This window comes from Trachypithecus francoisi, unplaced genomic scaffold (genome assembly GCF_009764315.1).
Source record: "Trachypithecus francoisi isolate TF-2019V2 unplaced genomic scaffold, Tfra_2.0 Lachesis_group4, whole genome shotgun sequence".
Classification (NCBI taxonomy): domain Eukaryota; kingdom Metazoa; phylum Chordata; class Mammalia; order Primates; family Cercopithecidae; genus Trachypithecus; species Trachypithecus francoisi.
Window position 1 is genome coordinate 120,589,569 of NW_022681469.1, and position 24,946 is coordinate 120,614,514.

General features: G+C 45.6%; 1 long non-coding RNA gene across 1 annotated transcript in view; it reads left to right on the top strand.

Annotated features, from left to right (window-relative positions):
- LOC117072563 overlaps window positions 1-24,946 on the top strand; it is an 88,365-nt gene that overhangs the window by 58,383 nt on the left and 5,036 nt on the right. Inside the window, exon 4 of the long non-coding RNA XR_004432857.1 lies at window positions 15,711-15,842. This is a non-coding gene — a long non-coding RNA (uncharacterized LOC117072563). The remainder of the gene's footprint in view (window positions 1-15,710; window positions 15,843-24,946) is intronic.

Sequence of the window (24,946 nt, forward strand, 5' to 3'; positions counted from 1 at the left end):
TTTTAATTTAACTTTTATTAAGTTCAGGGGTACAGGCGTAGGTTTGTTATATAGGTAAACTTGTCATGGGGGCTTGCTGTACAGATTATTTTATTGGGGTATTAAGCCTAGTACCCATTCGTTATTTTTCTTGATTCTCTCTCTCCTCTCATTCTCTGACTATCACCATTACCTGGTTTTGAAATCTTTTAATCGCTCCAAACAGAAACTCATATGCATTAAGGATAACTTTCCAGGCCAGGTGCCATGGCTCATGCCTGTAATTCCAGCCCCTCGGGAGGCCGAGGGAGGCAGATCGCCTGAGGTCAAGAGTTTGAGACCAGCATGGCTAACATGGTGAAACCCCATCTCTACTAAAAATACAAAAAATTAGCTGGGGGTGGTGGCTCATGCCTATAGTCCCAGCTACTTGGGAGGCTGAGGCAGGAGAATTACTTGAACCTGAGAGATGGAGGTGAAAAAAAGGATAACTTCCCATTCCTCCTTATCCCAGACTCTGGTAACTTTTTTTTTTTTTTTTGAGATGGAGTCTTGCTCTGTCACCCAGGCTGGAGTGCAGTGATGCTTTCTCTGCTCACTGCAACCTCTGCCTCCTGGATTCAAGTGATTCTCCCACCTCACCCTCCCAAGTAGCTGGGGCTACAGGTGCTAGCCACCACGCCTGGCTAATTTTTGTATTTTTAACAGAGACGGGGTTTCACCATGTTGGCCAGGCTGGTTTCAAACTCCTGGCCTCAAGTGATCCGCTCCCCCTCGGCCTCCCAAAGTGCTGAGATTATAGGCATGAGTCACTGTGCCCGGCCCAAGGTAACTTCTAATTTACTTTCTGTCTCTATGAATTTGCCTTTTTTAGATAGTTCATTATGTGAACTTATACAATGTCTGTCCTTTTGTAACTGGCTTGTCTTGTTTGGCATAATATTTTCAAGGCTCATACATGTTGAATCATAGTCTATTGTAGGGGTATGCCATGTTTTGTTTATTGATTCATCTATTGGTGGTATGCTGGTTGTTTCTACCTTTTGGCTTTTGTGCCTAATGCTGCCATGAACACCGGTGTACAAGCATCTCTCTGGTCAATTTTTATGCATTGTCTTTGCTTCTGTTACAGTGGTAACTGCCACATCCAAACCTATTTGCTTGAATATAAAATGGCAACATGCTAAATTATCCCTTCTGGAATGTGATCTTTTGGCCAACAAACATTTGTCAAACAGTTATTATATCCCTGGCATTATGGATAGGGTGTTGTACAAGGCGGAACCCTTGTCCTTTCTGAATAAGCTTTGAATTGCTCTACCGACCGGATAGGCTGGCGTAGCTGTACATGATGTGATCTGATGCCAGCTAGAATACAGTTAGAGCTGTAACCCCAATAAAATGTGCCCCGAGAATTAGAATGGGGAGACTGATCGCAATTGTTTCTGAGATGCTCCAATATTTTGCTGCTTGAGGAAGGTATGTTGCGATTCTTAAAAGTGAGTCCCAAATATTATTTTGTAGCTGGAGATGTTGCCCTCTGTTTCTCTTGATTTCTCTAGGGCTCCCTCTGTCTCTGTATCTTTCTCTGTTTCTGTCTCTGTCACACACACACACACACACACACGCACACACACACACACACACCTTTCTCTGAGTCCATAAAGAACTTCCAGAGAGGGAAGGTTATTGGACTTTGAAAAAGTTATTTAATAATCTTCTCCTTGATGGTCTGGGTGGCTTAGCTCAGCCCTGCATAAGAGCACTCACAGGGCTGGTGTGTTCTCTTTAGAGTCTCTCAGCCCAGGCATTTATTTATAAGGAGACCACACCCGGGAGGCAGCGATGCAATGCTTCTGTTTGAGAGTCAGCAATGATGTATTTAGCAATCATCACCAATTGCTTATTAAGAGACAATGTTCCAGAAAACTGGGTTGAGTCTCTACTTTCAAACTTGTTCACTGTGAGCCTTGGGCAATCTGCCTCTCTCAGCCTCAGGTTCCTCTTCTGTAAAATGGGAACTAACAATGATGCTGACCTCATTTCACAGGCTTAGCCCAGTGCCCTAATTAACACTAGATGTTATTACTGTGATTATCATTAGAGTGGTACTTATCTGTAAAATGGTAACATACTAAATGCTAAGCACTCAACTCAACTAGGGAAGAGATACATCTGCAATGGACAGAGAGGTGGACTAGGAAGACCCCCAGGGTTCTGACTGCAAAGATTCTGACCGCAAAGATTTCGACTTGAGCAAGTGCCAGCTGGTCACCCAGAAGCTAGAATAACTGAAGGAGCATGCAGAAAAGTGCTTCAGGAGTCTAAAGGGGTGCCTGAATGCAGAGTAATTGTACCATCGTTTTAATTATTATTTTCCACTGGGTGTGGTGGCTCATGCCTGTAATTAGTCCCAGCACTTTAGGAGGCTGAGGCAGGAGGATCACTTGAGCCCAGGAAGTCGAGGCTGCAGTGAGCCAGGATGGTGCTGCTGCACTCCAGCCTCGATGACAGAGTGAGACCCTGTCTCAACAAACATTATTATTCTCCCCATCCCATCCTCATTGGAAGGATGGCAGGTGCAGTTCTCTAGAGCATGGGAGAGGACTATGCAATGCAGGGAAGCGTTTCAGAGGCACTACTGAATCCCGCAAAGTGGATAACATTGGTGGATGAATAAAAAATGATTGATGTCATTGACAACATGACTTTACAGACAGTGCTGTTGGAGGCTGAAGGGCTGTGATTATCTATGCTGTTTCCTGCAAGCCAGTAGCTAGTGCTGCCCTGTAGATGCATCCAGGAGCTGGAGCCATGTTTGTTACCATATCATGTTACAGACAGCTGCGTGGTCTGAGTCATCGATTCCTGGAACGTGTACTTTGTACCTTCTCTCCCTGTAAGGACAGAGTGGATTTGCAAAGACGAGCATCCTTGCGTGACCCTATGCCTGGAGAAGCATGTCCCCCTCTTTCCTGCTTCCTTCCTGATGCTCCTGATTCTCAAGCCGTGTCCATAAACAGAGGAAGGGCTGGAAGCTGTGCTGGTTGCAGAAATATGGGGTGCCTGTCAGTAAGGGTCAAAGTGAGGCTAACCCCAATCTGTCCTGTGCTTACCTCTCCAGCCTTGTCACTCATGGAAGCTCCCTTTGCTCTCAGAACTCCGGTCTAACTGAATTGTTACCAGCAACTCCCCAGAACTACCATCCTATGTCGTGTATCAATGCCTTCGAGCATTGATTGGTTGAGGCTGCCCTGAGCCCTTTCCCCAGGGCTGCTTCATGAATACCCGCTCTGCTTAAGGGATGCACTTTGTAGGGAGCTCTAATGGGTGAAATTGAACACCACTGTCCCCACTGGGTCCCTTCTGGGTCCTCATGAGGCTCTGTCTAGGCAATGTGTTAGCATCTGTAATGTCTTATTGCTCTGATGTATTTAAAGGTCTGTCTTGTAATGCAAGCACTTTAAGAGGTCAACACACGAGGATCGTTTGTGCCCAGGAGTTTGAAATCACCCTGGGGAGCATGGCAAGAACCCATCTCTACAAAAGCAAACAAACAAAGACTAGCCCGGTGTGATGGTGCACAGCTGTAGTTCTAGCTGCTGTGGGGGCTGAGGTGGGAGGATCCCTGGAGTGCAGGAGGTTGAGGCTGCAGTGAGCCGTGATTGTGCCACTGTACTCCAGCTTGGGGCCAGAGCAAAACTGTCTTAAACAAACAAACAAACACACAAACAAACAAACAGGGCCTATTTTCTTGCCCCCCTACTCCTCCCAAATTGAGCTACTGAGTTGCAGAGACCTTGTTTCATATGTCCTGTGTCCCCTGTTCCTAGCTCTGTGCCTGTGCCCCTGCTCCTAGCTCTGTGTCTGTGACCCCGTTCCTAGCCCTGTGTCTGTGTTCCTTGTTCCTAGTTCTATGTTTGTGTCCCCTGTTCCTAGCTCTGTGTCTGTGCCCCCTGTTCCTAGCTCTGTGTCTGTGCCCCCTGTTCCTAGCTCTGTGTCTCTGTCCCCTGTTCCTAGCTCTGTGTCTGTGCCCCCTGCTCCTAGCTCTGTGCCTGTGTTCCCTGTTCCTAGCTCTGTGCCTGTGTCCCCTGCTCCTAGCTCTGTGCCTGTGTCCCCTGCTCCTAGCTCTGTGCCTATGTCCCCTGCTCCTAGCTCTGTGCTGTGTCTGTGTCCCCTGTTTCTAGTTCTGTGTCTGTGGCCCCCGTTCCTAGCCCTGTGTCTGTGTTCCTTGTTCCTAGTTCTATGTTTGTGTCCCCTGTTCCTAGCTCTGTGCCTATGTCCCCTGTTCCTAGCTCTGTGTCCCCTGTTCCTAGCTCTGTGTCTGTGTCCCCTGTTTCTAGTTCTGTGCCTGTATCCACTGTTTCTAGCTCTGTGCTTGGGACCCAGACATTTACCAAATGCTCACTTAGTAATGAGCAAATGAAAGAAATGGTTGACGTGTGCTGTGCAGGATGCCAAGTCTTACATTTATTCATATCAACCCTCCTCTGCTCCATGACTATGTCCACTTTTGCTTGCTGAGATGGAGGATGGGGTGATATCCCGAGAGAAGCATTAGACATTGAGAAGAAACGCTCCATGGGAATGCATTGCTATTTTTCAGACTTGCCTGGGGCTGGCTTTGCTACAGCCTGGATAGATAGACTTGAGTTTCCTGTGCCAGGTGGAGGACTGGCTTCCCAGGGAGCGGGGCTCCACCTGCCGTGCTGGAGAGTCTTCCGAACACGTTTGTCTGCCTGATGGGTCTTTGCCTGTTGAATTCTGCCCATGTCCTCGGTGCAGGGCTGCCTGGCATTTGGAACCAACACGATAAACAACAGTTGGCTGTGAATCGGCGAAGCTGACTGGCTAACGGTGAAATGCTCTTGAAAGGATGGTTTTGGTTGGGTTTGGGCCAATCAAGGGGAAGGTGGATAAGTCAAATTCTGTTCTCCCTGCAACTTGGCTCTGAGGTCAGGAGAGCCATCCTAGGCCAGTCTTTAGTCCAGATGAGAGGCAATTGTTGTTCTGGTTCCGAATCAGATTCAGCCCGTGTTCTCTGGGTGTTGGAGAGATCGCTCCTGGGTGAGAGGCACAGTCACACGTTCTGGCTCATTGAACTCTTCCAGGAAACCTGTGAAATGCGGGGAGTTTCATTCCTATTTTACAGTTGAAAAAACTCAATTTGAGATGTGAAGTGATAGGACTGAGACCAGAATTGGATATTTTCACTCAAATTCTAGTATACTTTCTAGCAATATGCTTTGTGCATTATTTCTTTTTGTTTTTTTTTTTTTCCTCCAAGTATCTGGTAGATATTAGAGACTTCTAGGCTGAGCAATTCTCTTGTTCCAACCATCAGCACTGTCTCTCTTGTGTTTCTGAAATGGTCTGGGTCTCACTAGCCTGTCAGTGAAGATGAAGATGTATTTACAGGAGTGCAGAAACCATGCTACCTTCTCTCCCCAATCCATGAAATACCAGCTCTGCAATATTGAGCCTGCCCCTATTTCTAACAAGGTCTCTGTGCTTAAGAATGTACCCATGTGTTTTATGCTATCTCTCCTTCCCCATCTGCAGTCTGCTGTGCACAGATCACCTAGGAGAGGGGCCACTCCCAACCCTGTTGCTGGTGTCTTTCATGTTTGTCTGCTCCCATGGGGCTCTGCAGTTTTTCCTTGTGCTCTGCTGTTTTTGGAGCCCTCTCAAATCTGCGGGATGCTGAAGCCATACTGAGTTATTGTGGCATAGTAGGGGAGACATGGTCTCTCTTGGTGGTGCGCTGGAGCTGGTTTCTACTGATGCAGAGCAGGTGAGCCCCCAAACTGGGGCTTATCTTGGGAGGGTCCTTGGGTTTGCCCGGGAAAGAATTCAAGGGCCAGCCGGTGGTGTTAGACTGCAACTTTTATTGAAGCCATGGTGCACAGCAGCAACAGAGATACTGCTCCTTGCAGAGCAGGGCTACCCCATAGGCAGTGTGCCTGGAGTAGCAGCTCAGAGGCAGTGCTGCACTCACATGTATACCCACTTTTAATTACATTCAAATGAAGGGGTGGATTATGCAGACATTTCTAGGGAAAGGGTGGTAACTTCTGAGTCATCAGGTCATTGCCACAGAGAGGGGCAGTAACTTCTAAGTGTTGCCATGGCAATGGAAAACTGACATGGCACTCTGTGGGTACGTTTTATGGAAAGCTGATTCCACCCCATCCCTGTTTTAGGTGGTCCTCAATATGGTCAGGTATCCAAACCCTATACCTCCTGAATCAAGTCTTGCCTATTACCTCACTACTGGCTTTTCAGAGTCAGTTGTGTGCATCTCATCCCATCTCTGAGGTTAATGACATCATGTGGATAGCCTGAAATTGACTATGATGGGAGTATTTACACTACGGAAACAGGTAGTTGTTACCTATCAAGAACCCCTCTGCACCAGCCTGCTCCTGAAAATTGACACACCACTGCCTGCTCTCTGTTGCATTTTCTGCCCTGGGTCTAGGGTGTCTGGAGTCTCATGTAGCCTTCCATCAACTCCACCCCTTCAGCTGTGGGGCTCGGTTCGGTCCCTCTGATTCTCCGCAGAGATGGGCAACATGTCAGCACTTCTATCTTTCTTCTCTTTCTCTTTCAGGCTCCACCCAGAAAAACAAGTTGTACCACTAAGCTTCTTTATCCTCCTTATGTCAAAATGTTCCCTGCCCCAAATGAAACAAACAAAAACACAACACAACGAAGCAATGGTGCTGGTGTGTATTAACCTATTTGAACAGATACATGGGACGGGGGAGTTACTTTTATAAATCCTACCTCAGGACTAGTCTTTTTTTTTTCTTTTTTTTTGAGTTGGAGTCTCACTCTGTTGCCAGGCTGGAGTGCAGTGGCCTGATCTCAGCTCACTACAACCTCTGCCTCCTCGGTTCAAGTGATTCTCCTGCCTCAGCCTCCCGAGTGCCTGGGATTATAGATGCGTGCTACCCTGCCCAGCTAATTTTTGTATTTTTAGTAGAGATGGGGTTTCATCATGTTGGCCAGGATGGTCTTCATTTCTTGACCTCATGATCCATCCACCTCGGCCTCCCAAAATGCTGGGATTACAGGTGTGAGCCACCGCACCCGGCCATGGGAGACTAGTCTTGACACCTAGTTAGATGTGTACATTTTTACTTTGATTTCTCAAAAAATGCTCCAAAATCAAGGCACTTCAAATGGAGTAGAAGGCACTGGGCCTCTAATCTTGAAGTCTGGGCTTCAGTTCTGACTCCTTCAGTGACCCACTGTGTGCCCATGGGTGTGTTAGTAAAAGGTGAACCAACTTACACATTGTGTGCCTCTGGGTTTATTAGTCAAGGCCGGGACAACTAACTCGCTGTGTGCTCTTGGATTTGCTGGTGAAGTCTGGGCCAACTGGTCCGTTGCATGTCCTTGGATGTATTATTTAAGAGCAGGCCAATTCGTCTCCTGCGTGCTCTTAGGTGTATTAGCCAAGGGTAAACCAATTAATCCTCTGTGTGCCCTTGGGTTTACTAGTCAAGAGTGGGCCAATGGATCTACTGTGTGCCCTTGAGTGTATTATTCAAGGGTGGGCCAATTGACCCACTGTGCCTTCTTGAGTGTATTAGTCAAGAGTGGATCAACTGACCCACTGTGTGCCCTTAGATGTATTAGTCAAGAGTGGGTTAACTGTCCCACTGTATGTCCTTGGGTATATCTGACCACTGCGTGTTCTTCGGTATACTAGACCCACTGTGTGTTCTTGGGATATTAGTCAAGAGCAGGCCAACTGACCCACTGTGTGCCCTTAGATGTATTAGTCAAGAGTGGGTCAACTGTCCCACTGTGTGTCCTTGAGTATATTAGACCCACTGTGTGTTCTTGGGTGTCAAAAGTGGGCCAACTGACACACTGTGTGCCCTTGGATGTATTGCTCAAGGGCTGCCTTACTAACCCACAGCATGCTCTTGGGTGTGTTAGAGTGGTTTAATTGCTAGAGCAACCCTCAAATTCAGTGGCGAGCCTCAACATATTTATTTCTCACTCGTATGACTGTCCATGCAGTTGGATGGGGAAATGGAATGAGGACTGGGTGTGGAAAGGTTTGATGAACTAGCCTGGATATGACAGTCATTACTTTAATACTTCATTAATCAGAATTTGGTCACATGGCCAAACTGCAAGGCAGCAGTGTAAGGAAGGAAGAAGAGATTGGTGAGTACCCACATCTCTGCTGTGTTGGGGAAGTCCTTTTCCTTTTAGATACTAGATTCTATGGCTGAAACACAGAGGCTTTGATCTATGAGATCTGCAAGGCTCCTTCTTGCTCTAAGAGTCCACGAGTTTCTTCTTTTATTATTGACAAACTAAATGAGCAGAGTTTTCAAAGCAGATTGGGTTTGCTTCTCATTCCTGGCTTGGATCCCCAATGCCTTTCACTGTGGGGTAGAGCCAACCCTTCACCGACGAGTCTGTTCAAAATGCTAATCAACGTATTAGGGCCTGATCATCATCTTTCTCCAAACAATGCCCAGACCCACATCTCACTCCTTCTAAGTCTTCTGAGAGTCCAAATTTTGAACCCATTTCATCAAGGCCAAATGTCAATCATAAGAAGAAATCTATATGAAATTTTAATTGCAAGATGTTCGGTGTAAATTTAATGAGTGAAATAAGAGATCTGAGAATTCCCGCATTCTCGGCTCATGCATAATGTTGACTTAAATTGGCTCTCTGGAGGTGGAGGGAATTGCATTTTTAGAATTTACACACCGAGAGAGCAAATGGAGTGGACCCTGAAGGTTAAGGTCATAAATCAGAATCATTTAACTGGCTTTGAGTGATTGCTGTAGGCTGTAATGGCAAGGAGAGCTGGCTGCAGCCACAAGTGATTACTCTGCCTCCGATTATTGAAATGCTACTCAATATTCATAAATCAGCGGTCATTAATCCCCCAAATAGTACCTATCGGCTTTCTAAATAAATTTCCAACCTGCTAATGGAGATTGAAAGAGGCTGATCGGCGCTGGCTCAGAATTGAAACAGATGAGAGCGTCACTTGGACAGACCTGGAAACATGTCTTTTTGGAACGTGAAGTCACTTCGGGGTAAAGATGTCCCAGCAGACATCTTTTCACTCTTTGCAAAAGGGGATTATTCAGGCAGTTTATCCCGACCCTTGTCATTTCTGTAGAGAATAGCTTTGATGTTTATGTCTCAATCTCTGAATTTCGCCTGGGACCAAATCAAATGAGTTAAAAGCTTCAATTCAATTGCTTGCACATCCCTGTTTACCCACAGTAATTGGAAAATAAATGCACGGTGCAGTGAAAGGCCATGACATTTATTGGATAGCATGGGAGCAAACTGGAGAAGGAAATCGTAATTGGAGCGTCAGTCACTGGGGTAACAAATTTGGGAAGAAATCGAGAAATGAAAATGAGCATGAACTTGTAGGGACATCAAACTGAAAAGCGATTTCATGACCACAGACACTTCAAGTCCATGTTCATTTTCCCTTTGCCTTGTTTCTGGGTTGGATTAATAAATTATATATAATGGTGACCAGACGTCTGGGTGAGGACATCACATTGACTCAAGTAATAGGCACCACTCTGTAACTGTTGCATTTGAAATCTGGCAGAAAATGAGATTTGTGTGCAGATGTGAGGGAGACAAGCCGTATAGATTCCTCTCCTGCCTGGTTTCACCTTGAAAAAAGGAAACCAGAGAAGGGAGGCTGAAAATAAATCCTGTTTTCAAGTATAATCCCTCAAAATAATAGCATAGACTCTTTTGATCCCAGATTTATTAGTCAAAGAGCCTAGAAATAAACATTGTAGCTGCAAAACCATCCCCCTCTTCTTGGAAATTGAGGGACATAGAAGAAAGGGGACTCTGTCCGGGATGACAGAGCTAGAACTGAAATCCAAGCCAGTTGCCATGAAAAAGAGCAACAGTTCAAACCACATTCCCCAGGGAAACACTCTGTGCACAAAAGCAATTCGGCGATAGGTATGAAGAGTGTTAAAAACATCCATTCTCTGCCTCCTTTGGGGTTGATTCTATTTATCCTCAGCACAAATTCTCACTTCCACTACCTGATTCCGAAGAATTGCGTTGACCTGTAAAGAGATTCATGGAAGCCTTATTTTTGCTACATTTGAAGCGGGTGACAAGTCCAATATGGAAGAATAGTTAAGGCAGGCATGGATCGCCTGCTCATGGGCAGCAGGGAACCCTTCGAAAGGTTGCCTAGGGGAACCCGTGACACTCCAAAGGAAATGTTTATGGAGGCTGCAAATATGTACCCCCAGGGTGCTCACACCTACGTAAAAGATGCATGGCTGGATAGTATCAGACAAATTTGGAAGAAGTCATGATTTCCTTCTTAGCACGCTTCCCTCCTTGTTCCCTAACTGTGATCCTGCCTCATGGAAGCTTGTTCACTAAACGTGTTTTCTCTTCTCCCCTTGTTCACACTGCTCTTACAGGCTCAAGTCCTAACAAGACTTACTTTCTTCTCTTAAAACCATGTACTTTTTGGCTGTAGAAGTAACGCATACTCATTGTATGACTTTTTGGCAAATACAGAAAAGTATAAAAATATGATAAAAACCAGTCATAATGATGCCACTCAGAGATGCCACAGTTTAGTTTATACTTGGGAGCATAACTTTTATGTCCAACCATCTTCTAATTAAGGATCTGAGCTACATGTGTTTCTGCTCTATGAACCCCGAGTTACTAAGCCACCAACACAAGATCACTGGCTCCATCCTAAATTGCTGTGTGACCTCTTGGCAAGCTGCTTACCCTCTCTATTCCTAAATTTCCTAATTTGTAAACTGCGTTGGTCGTTCTGTTTCTATCAAAAAAACTATCTCAGCCCTAAGAACGCTATAAATTCATAACAGTGTAGTTCTAATAGGAATCAGATTTGTATCTAGCATGACATGCAGGCAGTATTGGTAACTTTTCACGTGACCAATGAGATCCCTCAACTACATAATATGCCCACCCACTTAAAGATCTCTATCCATTCTCTTCTATCCTTCCATGCTCTAGCCACACAGGAACTAGAAGAAACTTGTGTTTCTTCTGATGAACCTGCTGCTGTGATGACTCTGTGCTTCTCCCTAAGCTGTGTCCTTCTCCCAGAATAACCTTCCCCACCCTGTCCACATCAGGACACTGCCCAGATGTTTCCTCCTCCAAGGAGACTTCTGCGTTCTCCCCAATGCGGGATCAGTTGCTAACTCTCCTGTGTTCCCACAAGACTATGCAGAAGTTGTTTTACTCACTCTTATTGAGTAGGGCTGCAATTTTTGTGAGCATATCATCTCTAAACTCTGGGGACAACACGGCTGACCTTTGCGATTCCAGACCCAAAGTCGTCGCAGACTTAAGGGAAGAAATGAGTGCTTCATTTTTGCTGGGTAATCATTCCTTATTATTAACACAAGACTTGGAATAAGTAAGACACAATGATTTGATATTTTGAACAAGGCCAAGGTGACAATGGGTAAAGCTGAAGGAAGCGTTCATTGCCATCAGGACATGGGCAGTGGGACAAGGTTGTGGTTATTTTCTTGCAGCAGTGCAGGAAGCCTGTTGCACTCTGAAACGGGAACTGAATACCTTGATGGAGATAAACGGGGAAGGCATGTGATACATCCGGTAAGCAGTAGCTCATCTCAAATTAGCTGAAGCCCCTAGGTTTTTTGTTTTTTCGTTTCGTTTTTTTTTTTTCTTTTTGAGACAGAGTCTCACTCTGTTGCTCAGGCTAGAGTGCAGTGATGCGATCACAGCTCACTGTAGCCTTGACTTCCTGGGCTCAAGTGATCCTCCTGCCTCACCCTCTTGAGTAGCTGGAGCTACAGGTGAGTACTACCACGCCCGGCTAATTTTTAAATATTTTTTGTAAAGAGAGGGTTTCTCAATGTTGCCCAAGCTGGGTTTGAACTCTTGGGCTCAGGCAATCTGCCTATCTCAGCCCCACAAAGTGCTGGGATTATAGGTGTGAGCCACTGCTCCTGACTCAAGCCCCTGGGTTTTAGCCAGGACAATGGGTCTCTGTGTAGTCGCAGTCTAAACACTTCTGCTTTTGCACTAGTTTGCAAAACACATGGCAAAATCTTCAGGCTGTGTGGATGGCATTGATCTGACATTGCCTTTCCTGTTTTCAGCCCATTTCATAACAGCCATGTTGAATAAATGCTGTTGCTTCTAATGATGATAATTTTTGAAGAAAGTAGCGTTTATTAGACGACAGATTTTATTATATGAAACACATATTCTGAACCTCTGAAAGGCACTACCTTTCTGGGAAAGAAGCAGGAAGATTAAAGAGAATGAAGCGCTATTTCCCATGAGCTACACCCCTCCGACACTTTGAAAGGCCCTTTGTTCACTCCAATGCTCTGGCCGCATCATTCCACTTGCCTGGCCAGGCACTCCTCCTCTGACAACCTTAGGAACTCACAGATTCCTAGCAAGAGGGCAGCGCTGAGTCCTGAGCCCTCAACGCTGAGCTCAGAGCTAACTTAGGCTAGATTGTGGAGGAATGGAAGAGAATAGATAGAGATCTTTAAGGGGTGGTCATATTACATGGTTGAGAGATCTCATTGGTCACATAGGCTGTTACCAATTTTGCCTACATGTCAGACTACCCATGAATCTGATTCTTATTAGAACTACATTATTACGAATTCATAGCATTTTCAGGGCTGAGAGAGTCTTTTTTTTTTTTTTTTTTTGAGACGGAGTCTTGCTCTGCCACCCAGGCTGGAGTGCAGTGGCCGGATCTCAGCTCACTGCAAGCTCCGCCTCCCGGGTTTACGCCATTCTCCTGCCTCAGCCTCCCGAGTAGCTGGGACTACAGGCGCCCGCCTCGTCGCCCGGCTAGTTTTTTGTATTTTTAAGTAGAGACAGGGTTTCACCGTATTAGCCAGGATGGTCTCCTGACCTTGTGATCTGCCTGTCTTGGCCTCCCAAAGTGCTGGGATTACAGGCTTGAGCCACCATGCCCGGCCTTTTTTTTTTTTTTTTTTTCTGAGAGAGTCTTTTGATATACTCAGAATAACCCACGCATTTTACAGATTAGGAAATTCAGGAGCAGAGAGGGTAGCTGACTTGCCAAGAGGCACACAGCAATTTAGGATGGAGCCAATTACAGATGCCATTTGTAAGACAGGAGTCTTCCACATGCACATATATGTTTATTGCGGCACTATTCACAATAGCAAAGACTTGGAACCAACCCAAATGTCCATCAGTGACAGACTGGATTAAGAAAATGTGGCACATATACACCATGGAATACTATGCAGCCATAAAAAAGGATGAGTTAATGTCCTTTGTAGGGACATGGATGCAGCTGGAAAGCATCATTCTCAGCAAACTATTGCAAGAACAGAAAACCAAACACTACATGTTCTCACTCATAGGTGGGAACTGAACAATAAGAACACTTGGATACAGGAAGGGGAACATCACACACCAGGGCCTGTTGTGGGATGGGAGGAGGGAGGAGGGATAGCATTAGGAGATATACCTAATGTAAATGACAAGTTAATGGGTGCAGCACACCAATATGGCACATGTATAGATATGTAACAAACCTGTACGTTGTGCACATGTACCCTAGAATATAAAGTATAATAATAATAAAAAAAGACAAGAGTCTTCACATTTCATTTTTCTGAGTTTCCTCTTTTTGAACTGTGCCCATTTGACTCTAGGTTATAAATTCTTATAACTGAGATAATTGGCCCATTTGATTGTGTGTGTGGAGGTGGTTCAAGGCAAAGCCAAACTTCTCTCCCATTTTCCTTAGAAATTCTCCATTCATTAATTCCATAAATACTGACTGATCACCTACTATGTAAGCAACATGATAGTAGACATGGAAAGTTGAGCAGTGAATAAGAGGCTGTTGACCATAAGGGAGAGGAGGGGAAGAGGGGTATTGAACCATTTACTGTAAGATTAATTATTTGACTCCTACGGGGCAAAAGGAGCCTCTTCCAAGAAGCTGAGTGCAGTGGTTTGAGGGCATAGACTGCCGGGTTCAGTCTTTTATTAGCTATGCAACCCCTTGGAGTATTCTATGGTCATCTGTAAAGGAATTTGCAGCAATATCTATCTCAAGGGCTAAATGGAGCATTGAATGGAGCAATCCTTACAAAGCATTCTGCAAGGGACATCTGGTTAGCAGGCACTCAACAAATGTGTACAATTATTAAAAGTCTGGGGGAGCGGGGGAGTCAGTTCAGACCTTGAACAATGCTTCCAAATAGAACTGCTGGAGCTGCCTCTGCAGGAATTGTGAATGGTGGTCCAGCCCGGCTCAAAGGCTTTGAGACTGAAACTACCTTTGCAAAAATTATGACAGTGAAAGAAATCTGGCCTAACTGACTCTATCTTGGTTTTAACCTCCGAGCTGTCCTTGCCTATTCCTGGGTGTATGCCAAGATAACTATGGGAGGAATTTAGTTTTTAGTTTAATTTTAAAACAAAGATGATTACAACCCCTTCCTGAAACAAGCCCCTTCCTTGCTTGGGGACTGAAAATGCCTTTGTAAAACTAACAAATTACCACATGATTAGAATTATGGAACCAGAGGTCACAAGACCCACAATCTCCACAAATTGCTCTTATAGATAACAACGCTATTGTAAAAGTTAACATTGGTATTTGAGATGTCTTTCAGATCTTCCATTCTGATCAGCTGGCACCACCTGGACTGGTGGCCTGTAGCAGAAAACTGGCTCAACTGGTCTTGTGATCCAACCCAGGCAATGACTCAGCACAAGAAGACAGTTCCAACCTCCTATAGTTTCATCCCTGACCCAACCAATCAGCATTCCCAGTTTCCTAACACCATGCCTGCCAAATTATCCTTTAAAAAAACTCCAGTCTCCAAATGTTTTTGGAAGCTGATTTGAGTAATAAACTCTCGTCTTCCCCTTGGCTAGCTCTGCATTTATTAAACCTTTTCTCTACCGCAACACTGTTGTCTCAGTGAATTGGCTATACCTGTGCAGTGGGCAAGAACAAGATGGTTATTACAAGACCATCACCCATCTTGGGATACAGTGCTCTTGGGCTGGCTTTTTTTCAACTTTTGCAGGGTGTGCTCCTCTCATCTCCATCTCTAAATTTAAGGCATTTGAGGGTCCCTGAGATCACCCTCTGTAGGGAGTGGGGTACTTGCCAGACGGGGAGACTGCCACCTGACTCTCTGGCTGAGAGCTTCTCCAACTGCTTCAAGAACAGAGCAGAAAAGTATGGGGAAACAGTGTCCCCCAGATTTTCAGGAAGATGGAAATGCAGTGAGACACAAAGCCTACAGTTGGTGTAAGCTGCCTGTCCCTTAGCTACAGGACAAGGGTACATGCTCCCTACAGGCCAAGGGGACTTGGAGAGGATAGCTGGGCTGGCACCACCTTGAAAGGATTTGAGGTGAGGCAAAGACCTGCTTGGGAAAAGAGATCCCAGGGAAAAGAGCACAAAAGCCCCACCAGAGCACGGGCAGAGGGGCAGAAAAAAGAGGCTGGCAGGGAAGTGGGTGGCCTCCATTAGCAAAGGGAGAAACCTTGGAGATCTCCATCAGAAGTCTCTGAAGAACTCACACAAGTGGCTGCCAGAAGTGCATCCACCAAGTGGACCCCAGTCACGACAGAAGGCACAGCCAGGAGCTTTACCGCAGTACTCAATTAACTTTTGTGTCTTTTCTTCTCATTCATTTTTCCAGCCCAATAGCAGCAGCCTGTGAATGGAATGGGGCTCTCACTTTTCTCCAGCATCTCTCTTCCCGACGCTGTTCCCTGCACCCTGTTGTTTAGGGCTCCTGCAGGGCAGAGAGCAACACGGCCTTCAGACCCAGGTGAGCCAGCTCCCTGTCCTGAGCCCTGTGTCTCAGAGGACCTCAAGCTTCAGAGAGTCAGCCTCATAATATCCTAAGTCTCTCCAGTACGAGGGTCTGTCTGGAGCTAGCTGTGCCCTTTGAGCAAGGTGCCTCGAGCCCAGACCTGGTTCCAGTGATTCCAGCCATGGAAAGAGTCTTACTGGACATTATCTAAGCCTCTTTTCTGTGGTTGGACCTGGCCAAGGCCAGCAGTGCCATCCAAGTGGGACATCAAAGTTCAGACTGGGTCTTACATGGATTCCAGACCCTGTTTCTTCTCCTTAGGATGTTTTTGACCCTCTATTTCACATGTGGCATTGACAAGATGCCTGGAGTAGCTCCAAGAATTCTACCTGTGATGTGACTTTGAGGTCCTGTGGCCAGGCCCAGGGGGGCAACCTGGCACACAGATCACTCTTGCTAGTTGGTGCAGAGTTTCTTTCATGAGGTTTGGGCTGTCAGGTTGGTGTTGCCATGATGATTTGTGATGATGCTCCCTCCTATCTGATGCAAGATGAGTTGAGTTCAGGGATCTGGACGACCAATGGTCCACCATCACCCCTGGGCTGAGCCATATGCCTGAACCCATGCAATGGCACTTACCGGTCTTGGCTCTGACCATGGTTCCACTTCCAGTCTTCGGCACCCAAAGGCTGTGGGGTGGCACCAGCTATCCTTTACAACAGGCATGTTCTTATTTGTGAACCTGGGAACCTACACCAGGTGTCAGGGAGTGTTCTGGGAAATGTGTCCCCTGATCGAAAGGGCCTGAGACCGGGTCACCCTTGCAGTGGTCCATGGGAACCTGGGATGGCAGCCCTCTCCTTCCTCCACTGTGCTGACCCTGGAAGGATAAGAAGCAAAGCTGGAAAAGAGAGAAGGAGGTGGAATAGGAGATAAGAAGAAGATGTCCCTTACTGCCACCCAAATACACTCCACTCACTCCAGAAAACTGCCTGGGTGGGCAGAGAGGAGGGATTCTAAGTGGGTAACATTGCGGAGTGTTGATATCACCCCAGACCTGCCTGCAATTATGTGACTGGCTATTAGACAAGACATTTTAATTCCTTATTTTTTATGTTTTTTCGAGATGGAGTCTTGCTTTGTCGCCCAGACTGGAGTGCAGTGGTGCGATCTCAGCTCACTGCATCCACCACCTCCAGGGTTCAAACGATTCTCCTGCCTCAGCCTCCTGAGTAGCTGGGATTACAGGTGCCCGCCACCATGCCCGGCTAATTTTTGTATTTTTAGTAGAGAAAGGATTTTGCTATGTTGGCCAGGCTAGTCTCGAACTCCTGACCTTAGGTGATCCACCTGCCTTTGCCTCCCAAGGTGCTGAGATTACAGGCACGAGCCACCGCACCCCATCCAAGACATTTGAATTCCTAACACAAGACTTTAAGTTACTGGAAGTGACAGAAGTAAGGCCATGGAGGGAACTGCAGTGACATCCAAGTTGGCAAGGACCCAGACGGTAGCCACAAGCCAAATGGGACTATTTAAATTTAAATTAGTGGAAGTCAAATACAATGAAAGACTCAGGTTCTGTGTCTCATTAGCCGCATGTCAAGTGCTTGAAAGTTATACGTGGCTAGTGGCTACCCTACTGGCCAGTGTAGACATAGAACGTTTCCACCCTGCAGAAAATTATCTTGGACAGGGAGGCTGGTTCCGGAGAATGGCTGGAAGGAATCATAAGAGAATCCATGAAGCTGGTTTCTGCTCCCCCTTGGCTGAGTCTAGTTTGGTTAGTGTTAATTGAACTTAACAGTTACTTGAGATTAAGGGAGGCATTATTTATACTTTTTAAGACGAGAGAGATGGGAGTGTGTTAATAAGCTGAAGGAAAAAGAACCTGCAGAAAGAGAGAGAGGAGTGATATTGGGGAGGGAGGGGTGATCGTAAGAGCAGGGACGGTGAGTTTATTTTGAGCCCAGAGCTAAGTAAAGATGTCAGATGACTTTGCAAATCATCATAAATTCCAGAAACAAGAAAGGAACCCACAACCCAGACTGGCTTGCAATTCTCTTCCAAAGGGAAATGGAATTGCCAGTGTGAACCTCCTTAATACTTAAATGCTTTGCAGATGAAACAGAAAATAACCAGGAATTGCATTCTCAACGCCGCCACTGCATTTATGGAGCCTCAGGCAGGATATCTGACCCATTATTGTCAGAATATACAGAGTCCATATCCCAAACCATTAATTTGAGATTCTACATTCAATCACTGTTGGTTCATTGTCAAATTTATATGACATACAAAGACCTCTTATTTTAACACCTGATATTTGTCTCTGTAGATACATACAGAGAAAGGCTTTGCATCAGATGCCAGTTTTATTCTCTTGAATTCTCAGCCACAGAAGCCACAGAACCCGCCTCCCGGGTTCACACCATTCTCCTGCCTCAGCCTCCCCGAGTAGCTGGGACTGCAGGCACCTGCCACCACGCCCGGCTAATTTTTTTGTATTTTTAGTAGAGACGGGGTTTCACCGTGTTAGTCAGGATGGTCTTGATCTCCTGACCTCGTGATCTGCCCATCTCAGCCTCCCAAAGTGCTGGGATTATAGGCGTGAGCCACTGGGGAGTTTTCATGTCTTCTCAACTGAGAGAGAATTGGAAGATAATGTCAGAATCTCACTCCATGCAGCATGCAACCTGTTTTGTCTTAATATCTGGTTGGATTTACATCTAGATTTTCCTAAGATGAGACTTCCTGTTGTAGGAAGTCGCTTAAAAGGCTTTGAGGTGTGTGAGGCCAAGACCAGTGGATCACGAGGTGGGGAGTTTGAGGCCAGCCTGACCAACAAGGTGAAACTCTGTCTCTACTAAAAATACAAAAATTAGCCAGGCGTGGTGGTGTGCACCTGTACTCCCAGCTACTCAGGAGGCTGAGGCAGGAAAATCATTTGAACCGGGGAGGCAGAGGCTTCAGTGAGCCAAGATCGCACCACTGCACTCCAGCCTGAACAACAGAGCGAGACTCTATCTCAAAAAAAAAAAAAAAAAAAAAAGGCTTTGGAGTGGTTTGCAATACTATCTAAGCTTGGCAAGGAAATGTAGGGTGCCCACAAACCACATGGGACTCTTTAAATTTAAATAAGCCTCTGACTCTTCTGCTCAATCAGGCACTTGGAAGTTGCAAAGGGGGAGGAAGAGGGGAAGATTGGCCTGGAGACCTGTGCACATGTCTTTAACTTAATGTTAGGTGTGTTTCTGCCTTGAACTTAGTATTAAGTGTAGCTCTCATTCCACATGTGCTTCAGTCATTCACTGCCAACCTTACCTTGTTTTTTTTTTTTTTTTGAGACGAAGTCTTCCTTTGTCACCCAGGCTGTAGTGCAGTGGCGCGATCTCAGCTCACTGCAACTTCCGCCTCCCGGGTTCAAGCGATTCTCCTGCCTCAGCCTCCCGAGTAGCTGGGATTATAGGCACCTGCCAGTACTCCCAGCCAATTTTTTTTGTATTTTTGGTAGAGACGGAGTTTCAACATGTTGACCAGGCTGGTCTCGAACTCCTGACCTTGTGATTCGCCCTCCTCGGCCTCCCAAAGTACTGAGATTGCAGGCGTGAGCCACTGCATCCGGCCCAACCCTACCTCTTTTAAACACCCACTCCCCTCTGTATCTGCCCTAGGATAGGAACCAGGTTCTGCAGTGTCTGAGGACATGGGTTCTAGAGACTAGAGGGCTCTGCTGTTTGTTAATAACGTAGCACAGAGCAAGCGTTTCCTCCTGCGTGCCTCAGTTTCTTCAGACAACAAGTGAGACTAATGGTCATATCTACTGCCAGGGTCATTGTGAAGATTGATAGAGGTCAGTTTCTGTAACTTGCCAGGCACAAGGGCAGCACTCTCTGAATAGTAGCTATTTGTGTTATTTTTGTTACAGCCTCAACCTATGGGCTTTAAGCCTCAGAATTGGAGTGGCTGGTCTCCCACGTTCTCACAAGCACCCACAGCCAGATGGACAGCTCTGAGTAAGATGGGTCATTATACTGACAGGAAGAAAATCAGAGCTCCCATGGGGAGACATGGGCTCTCTGTATGGAACTGTCAAACCATTTTGGCAGCTGTCTTGCAAACAAAGGCAAAAGTGGGATCCTGTGGTTGATTGGTGTGCAATGATCAATTTCTGTCCTTGGGAACTGCAAGGAGGGAGACACTATGTTGTGATAAGACCCAAGCTGTCATCCCTGCCCAACGTTGACAGTCACCTAACTTTGCAGGGCCAGCTTTCCAATTTGCGAAGTGGTTGATGGACCAGGTTGCTTACCCAGGTGCTTCCTGCTCTGTGATTCTGTTACTCCAAGAAGTGGAGCACGTAGACCTCAAATCCTCTTCCGTATGAAGGATGAGCTGTATTTCTTTATGGGGGAGGGGGAAGTGTGTGTCTGTTTCTCTTGAGTCATAGAATCCTGGGATATGGAAACGGTGAGTCTCCTTGGAAACAATGAGAAGATGAAACTTTGGATTTTTCATTTTCCATCACTTTGAGATAATATGTCCATGTGTGTAACCTTTTCTAGATTTTAGCACTCTGAGCACTTACGGATCGCAGAAAGCAAAGATCTATGCCTGGAAGTCTTGTATCTATAATATAAAAAATGCACTGGCGTATCCACTCACAGCAGGAACATATTACTGCTTTTATGGGTGCCTTTCATTGAAAAGATGGACAGGGATTTGGACTTTCTTAAAGTCTCTGACACAATTTAACAAGGACTAAGTGCAGGTGGAGGATTGAAGGATGGTTTCAGGTTCAGAGGCACACTTTTCTGGGCATGACAAAGCCATGCTGTCTGACTGCTTTGGTGCCTCTGGCAGTGCACTCCACTCTAGGAGTCTCAGAAATCCTAAAAGGACGCAGTCCCTTGGGGAATCTGTTCAGTTTCTGACACGTAGTTCTGGCGTCTCCCACGATCTCCCTTCTGCCTCTTCCTTGCTTCTTTCCTCTGGGTAGGGTGCGTTTGGCAATTTGGCTGGGTGTTCTACATGGTTCCTCATTTTGGCTTTATCCTGGATCTACCCTTCCCCTCCCTTGACTCCACAGTCTTCCAGTTTTACCCTCCCCAACCCTCACTCTGGCTCCTAAACTTCCTCCAGAGTCCACTTACCCATGAGGGCTTGGCACATCCATTCATCTGCCTCTGGTTTTCCTCCTGTCTGAAGTCCTCTTTCTTCAGTACCCTAGGGAGTGGGATAGATAACCTGGGGTAGGACACTGGGGTCCAAAGGAACAGGAACCACTGCTCAAGAGAGTGGCCTGTGGCCAGCTCTGGGCTTGAAGCCGAAGTTCTGGGTGGACCACTTGTGGATGGAGCACAGTGAGAGGTAGATATACCTAGCTGAACAGCACACACAGCCCTTAGGCAGACTGGACCCTGGGGAGCAGAACCCTTGTTGGTGAATTGGCATTCAGGGGATACACTCCAGGATTATCAGGAAATGAGCTGCCGAGAGTTAGGCTACAGATTCTCAAAAACCAAGGTATAGAATTACCACATGACCCAACAATTCTGCTCCTAAATACGTACCCCAAATAACTGAAAACGGGGGTTCAAATAAAAACATGTACACAAACGTGTATAGCAGAATTATTTACAATAGTCAAAAGGTGAAAACAACCCCAGCGTCCGTCAACGGGTGAATGGAGACCTACAACGGGCATATCCATACAATGGAATATTATTCACTTGTTAAAAGGAATGAAGTACTGACACATTCTACAATGTGGGTAAACCTTGACACATTATGCTAAGTGAAAGAAGCCAGACACAGAAACCCACCATTACATGATTCTATTTATGTGAAACGTCCAGAATAGGCAAGTCCATAGAGCCTGAAAAACGACTAGTGGTTTTCAGGGGCTGGGGATGGGGGATATGGGGAGTGACTGCAATGGATACAGGATGTTCTTTTGGGATGGTGTGGATATCTGGCAACTAGATAGATACGATGTTTGCACACCTTTGTGAATGTGCTAAATGGCAAGGAATTACACACATTCAAATGGATAATGATTAATTTTATATTATGGAAATTTTACCTTAATTTAAAAAAACGTAGGACAGACTCTAGCCTGCACTGGGAGATGGGCAGATACACTGAGAAACCAGTCATGTTACTGAAACCCAGAAGGAGGATCTTATCAGGAATGGGTTTGGCTGTACAGCTAATATTAATATAAATTACATTAATGATAACTTAAATAAATGGGGGTTTATATTCTCCACTCAGAAGTCTGGGGTGGGTGACCCATAATGACCCCAACAATGATATTGGGGATCCAAGCTCTTACTCTTCTTCTCTACTGTTCTTAGTATGTATGCTTTTGTACTCATTCTTCTTGCCTCATCATCACAAAATAGTTGCTACCATTCCAGCCACCATATCTAGGTTCCAGGCAGGAAGAAGGGAAAGTTGTGAAGAACTGTAGAGCGTTTCTAGCTGAGTCAAACCTTTTTTCTCTTCTTTTCTTTCTTTCTTTCTTTCTTTTTTTTTTTTGAGATGGAGTCTCACTCTGTTGCTCTGTCACCCAGGCTGGAGTGCAGTGGCATGATCTTGGCTCACCACAACCTCTGCCTCCTGGGTTCAAGTGTTTCTCCTGCCTCAGCCCCCTGAGTAGCTGGGACTACAGGTGCACACCACCATGCCCAGCTAATTTTTGTATTTTTTAGTAGAGACAAGATTTCACTATGTTGGCTAGGCTGGTCTTGAACTCCTGACCTCTAGTGATCCACTGGTCTTGGCCTTCCAAAGTGCTGGGATTACAGGTGTAAGCCACCATGGCTGGCCTGAGCTGGACCTTTCAAATAAGGTCCTGGATCCTTATTTCCTGGATCTGCCACTCACTGACAACAGCATTGGGTCAGAGAATTCAACATGGATCCATCAACGAGAAAGTGACTTGGGACAGAATTACAGGAGGTTGGTTTAGTCAACCAATGATGTCTGTATAAGAACCAAATAAAAAAGTCTGGAAATGGCATTTTATACATGGGATGACCTGGAGGTCCTCAGCTGCAGGACCTGGATCTTGGCATGGCAAGGTCTGCTGTGGTGACATTTGACCTCAGGATAGATCAGTACTGTTCAGAGATACAGCCTTCTAGAAAGGGGCATTGTTTGTTCCTGGGGAAAGCCCTAGGGAATCTGATTTAATAGCAACCCCATAGGAGGAAAGGATGGTCAGCTTGGGTAGTGTTTCCTTCATCAGAAGTCAAGGCAGGACTGGCCTTGAGCCCAGGGATGGTGGTCCCAGCAGGGAGTTACTGGGGAGAGCAATGGCCACTGAGATGAGGTCGGAAGCAATGGACACAGATATGGGACCCAGAACTTGTCTCAACAACATGACAAGATGAAGCCAAAGATGGATATTGCTTGGCATGGGCTATTCCTGTAAAGAAAATACTGTCCACGTCAAAATAAAGTATACTTATTTCTGTTCCCTGGTGAGGTGCAAAATGTACAGATACACACGTGTCTGGTTTCATATACATGTCACTCATCTGTGATCTTGTGGAAACCACATATTGTGACTTTGTTGTTGTTGTTGTTGTTGTTTTTGGGATGGAGTCTCACTTTGTTGCCCAGGCTGGAGTGCAGTGGTACGATCTTGGCTCACTGCCACCTCCCTCTCCTGGGTTCAAGCTATTCTCCTGCCTTAAGTCCCCCAAGTAGCTGGGACTACAGGCATGTGCCATCACCCCTGGATAATTTTTGTATTTTTAGTAGCAATGGGGTTTTGCCATGTTGGCCAGGCTGGTCTCAAACTCCTGACCTCATGTGATCCGCCTTCCTTGGCCTCCCAAAGTGCTGAGATTACAGGTGTGAGCCACCACGCCTGGCTTCACATATTCTGTCTTGTTCATCCGCATGTCTCCACTATCTAGCACAGTTCTCAGCACACAATACTAGTCCTCCATTAATTTCCATTAATGTTGTCAAGATGGAATGAATCTTTTGCAACTCCATAAAGATAGTCTCAGTTTGGTATCTGCAGTTCAGTCAATCTTCTGTTCATTTCACTTTCCTGGCCAGGACAAGCTCTGGTGAAAATTATGAAGTAACTTCATAATAAGAGTTGAAGTAATTTCACAATAAGAGTTTTTCTAATGGCTCCATCATGGTAATAGCCTTCTCCCCAAATCTTTGGATAGGCTCTATTGGAAAAACGTAGGCTTTGCGGCTAGAAAGAAGTAGCTTCCAGTGACTGGATATGAAAACACAATGTACACCTACAATGAAAACCTACAAAGGAAATCAAAGGAAGAATCTAAAAACACACAAATAGACCTAAGTATATGTAATAACCTAATGTATTTATAAAGTGAGATAAATGATTTTAGTCAATATATTACCGTTTGAAAATTAAATTTCAGAATGCATTAAAGATTTAAAAAACTCGTAAGAGCGCTAGGATAATACATGGGTTGATTTTAATGTTCCAATCAAAGATGGGAATTTAAAGGTTGATTGATACATTTGACAAACTAAACATTTAAAGTTGCAGTTTGGAAAATTACCACTGTAAAAGAGAAAAATAGCTTAATATGAGCTGGAACATCTATTTGCAGCATATATTATGGAAAAAAGTGTGATGATCTTAATATATCAACAACGTTTACAAATCAATAAAAGATGATTGCCCTAGTTAAAAATCAGCATAAACGGTAATTCACAAAAGACGATATGCAAATTGCCAAGAAACATCAAAGTAGCTCAGTATTACTAGTAAGTAAATAAATAAATTTAAACAACAAGGCGTATATTTTTACTATAAAATTGACATTTTTGGACCTGGTGTGGTGGCTCACTCCTGTAATCCCAGCACTTTGGGAGGCCGAGGCTGGAGGATCACAAGCTCAGAAGTTCAAGACCAGCCCGGCCAACATGGTGAATCCCTGTCTCTACTAAAAATACAAAAGCTAGCCAGGCATGGTGGTGCACACCTGTAGTCCAAGCTACTCAGGAGGCTGAGGCAGGAGAATTGCTTGAACCCGGGAGATGGAGGTTGCAGTGAGCCAGGATCACACCATTGCACTCCAGCCTGGGCAACAGAGTGAGACTCTGTGTCAAAG